Source organism: Euprymna scolopes, unplaced genomic scaffold, assembly GCF_053919585.1.
Source record: "Euprymna scolopes isolate OS-2025 unplaced genomic scaffold, ASM5391958v1 sca707, whole genome shotgun sequence".
Taxonomy (NCBI): domain Eukaryota; kingdom Metazoa; phylum Mollusca; class Cephalopoda; order Sepiida; family Sepiolidae; genus Euprymna; species Euprymna scolopes.
Genome location: NW_027633777.1, coordinates 9,466 through 12,500, shown reverse-complemented (window position 1 = coordinate 12,500; position 3,035 = coordinate 9,466). Strand labels below are relative to the sequence as shown.

Sequence of the window (3,035 nt, the reverse complement as noted above, 5' to 3'; positions counted from 1 at the left end):
GTATGTATGTATGTATGTATGTGTGTATGTAACTATCTATCTATCTATCTATCTATCTATTTTATACCGCGTATGTATGCGTGTATGTATGTATGTATGTAACTATCTATCTATCTATCTATCTATTTTATACCGCGTATGTATGCGTGTATGTATGTATGCATGCATGCATGTATGTATGTATGTATGTGTGTATGTAACTATCTATCTATCTATCTATCTATTTTATACCGCGTATGTATGCGTGTATGTATGTATGTATGTAACTATCTATCTATCTATCTATCTATTTTATACCGCGTATGTATGCGTGTATGTATGTATGTATGTATATCTGTATGTATGTATGTAACTATCTATCTATCTATCTATCTATCTATTTTATACCGCGTATGTATGCGTGTATGTATGTATGCATGCATGTATGTATGTATGTATGTATGTATGTGTGTATGTAACTATCTATCTATCTATTTTCTACCGCCTATGTATGTATGTATGTATGTATGTACGGCATAATCACGTTAAAACACCGGTTCTCATCAGATCACCGAAGTTAAGCAACGTTGAGCCTGACTAGTACCAGTTGGGTGACTATTTCGGAATTCTAGGCGCTGTATGTGCTTTTAGCACTGTCAAGACTGAAGGCAGCTAGTGCATACATACATACATGCATGCATGCATGTATGTATGCATGTAAATAAATAAATCGCAAAAAGTTGATGTTAACATATAAAATAGTGAAAGCATTCTGTTGACAATATCTTTAATAATGTATCTACTCATAAAGTTCATATATATATATATATATATATATATATATATATATATATATATATTAAGCGATCTTGTCAGTGTGCGTGTGAACAGTCTCTACCAAACTCCTCTCCTGATATTTGGTTAACAACGTTGAAATTTAATATATAAAGTATTTAGATCAGTAATAGACTTTCGATTTGTTTTTTAGCCGGCAAAAATTGTTTTCAAGGGGTTAATATTCAAAACAAAACTGTAAAATTCTTTTGACTCCTAATGGCGGTAGTTATTTATTTGCCGCCCACCTCGGCAAAATGTGGCACAAGGCCGGAAAGTGGGGATCCAGCAGGCTCCCCTAAAGGAGGGGCACTCCTGCAACTGTAAAAATTGCCTGAGTAACCCCGTCGGCATTCCCCGGTAGGGGCGCCTCAGGCAGTAAGCAATTAACTTACTCCACCGAAAAGCCCAGTGGCAAGGCCTGGGAGGGTGGACCTCCTAGGTATTACCCAGGCGGCGTACCTCAGTCCAATAGGTGCTGGGTCGGTTCCCGGTCCCTCACCTGTTGAGCTGAGTATCAAGTGACGAATCCTTGACGAGTACTACTACCCTGTCTCCCTGCAGCCGAAGCCGCTAGGAGACACATCCCCATCAGACAAACTAATGGGGATAGATATTTATTTGCTGCCCACATCAGCAAAATGTGGCACAAGGCCGGAAAGTGGGAACCCCGCAGGCTCCCCTAAAGAAGGGGCACTCCTGCAATTTTAAAAATTGCCTGAGTAACCCCGTCGGCATTCCCCGGTCGGGGCGCCTCAGGCAGCAAGCAATAAACTTGCCCCACCGGAAAGCCCGGTGGCAAGGCCTGGGAGGGTTGACCTCCTAGGTATTACCCAGGCGGTGTACCTCAGTCCAACAGGTGCTGGGCCGGTTCCCGGCCCGTCACCTGTTGGGCTGAGTGTCAAGTGACGAATCCTTGACTTGTACTACCCTATCTCCATGCAGCCGAAGCCGCTAGGAGACCTTCCTCATCAGACAAACTAATGGGGATATGAGACGATTGGATTCGCCAATCATTTTTATAACCAATGGCTGTGCTAAAACACCAATGAAAACGTCCCAAAATTATTATAAGAATTGTCGAATTTTGGATTCAATCAGTTCGCCGTTTACTACGTCACGGACTGCATTTAATTCTTGGCCGCCATCTTGGTTACTGATCTGAACTACGCCGCCATCTTTGTTCAACACAATATCTCAGAACTTAAGAGGTTAACTACGTCACGGACCGCATTTAATTCTTGGCCGTCATCTTGGTTACTGATCTGAACTACGCCGCCATCTTGGTTACTGATCTGAACTACGCTGCCATCTTTGTTCAACACAACGTCTCAAAACTTAACAAAAACAGTTGACTGTATATATGTATGTAAATAAGTCATTAGGCTCCGAAATACCATAGTGTAAAGAGTTCTCAGCCATCCAACACCTCTAATTGATATATACCTTATTAAATAAATGAATAAATCTATATATATTACTTAATTATGTCTCTTTATTGACTTCTTTGTATGTATGTATGTATGTATGTATGTATGTATGTATCTATGTATGTATGTATTGGGGTAGAGAGGGCTCCCGTAAGCCGTGGTCAAGGCAACCTTTCTAGGAGAAGCAAATCTCTGATTTAAAAAACCATAAAGCGGAAGACCAGTACCCACATTAAGCTGGTCTGCAGTTTAATTTGTTGCTGGCTATCTTGCTCTTGCTTGTTGCTGGATCTCAACATTTTGAACCGAGAAAGAGACTTAGCTGTCGTACAAAGCTAAGACTCTATAACATCATCTTTGTAAAGATACTCCCTCAGGCATTTGGGCTCATGGACTTTAAGTGTCTGAGGGAGTGGCACTCGTCTGACAAGACGTTGCAATCATCATGTATGTATGTGTCTACCTATCTATCCTAAACTGTCTTTTTGTATGTATTTAAATACGGTTTCCTGCTTAAATCTATCTATCTATCTATCCTGAAGTCTTTTTGTATGTATTTAAATATGGTTTCCTGCTTAAATCTATCTATCTATATATCTATCTATCTATCTATCTATCCTAAACTGTCTTTTTGTATGTATTTAAATACGGTCTTCTGCTTAAATTTATCTATGTATCTATCTATCTATCTATCTATCCTAAACTGTCTTTTTGTATGTATTTAAATACGGTTTCCTGCTTAAATCTATCCATCTATCTATTTATCCATCCATCCATCTATCTATCTATCTA

At 39.4% G+C, this 3,035-nt stretch overlaps 1 pseudogene; it reads left to right on the top strand.

Annotated features, from left to right (window-relative positions):
* Nucleotides 1-506: 506 nt before the first annotated feature.
* On the top strand, nucleotides 507-623 carry LOC145276099 (5S ribosomal RNA; annotated as a pseudogene).
* The last annotated feature ends 2,412 nt before the right edge of the window (nucleotides 624-3,035 follow it).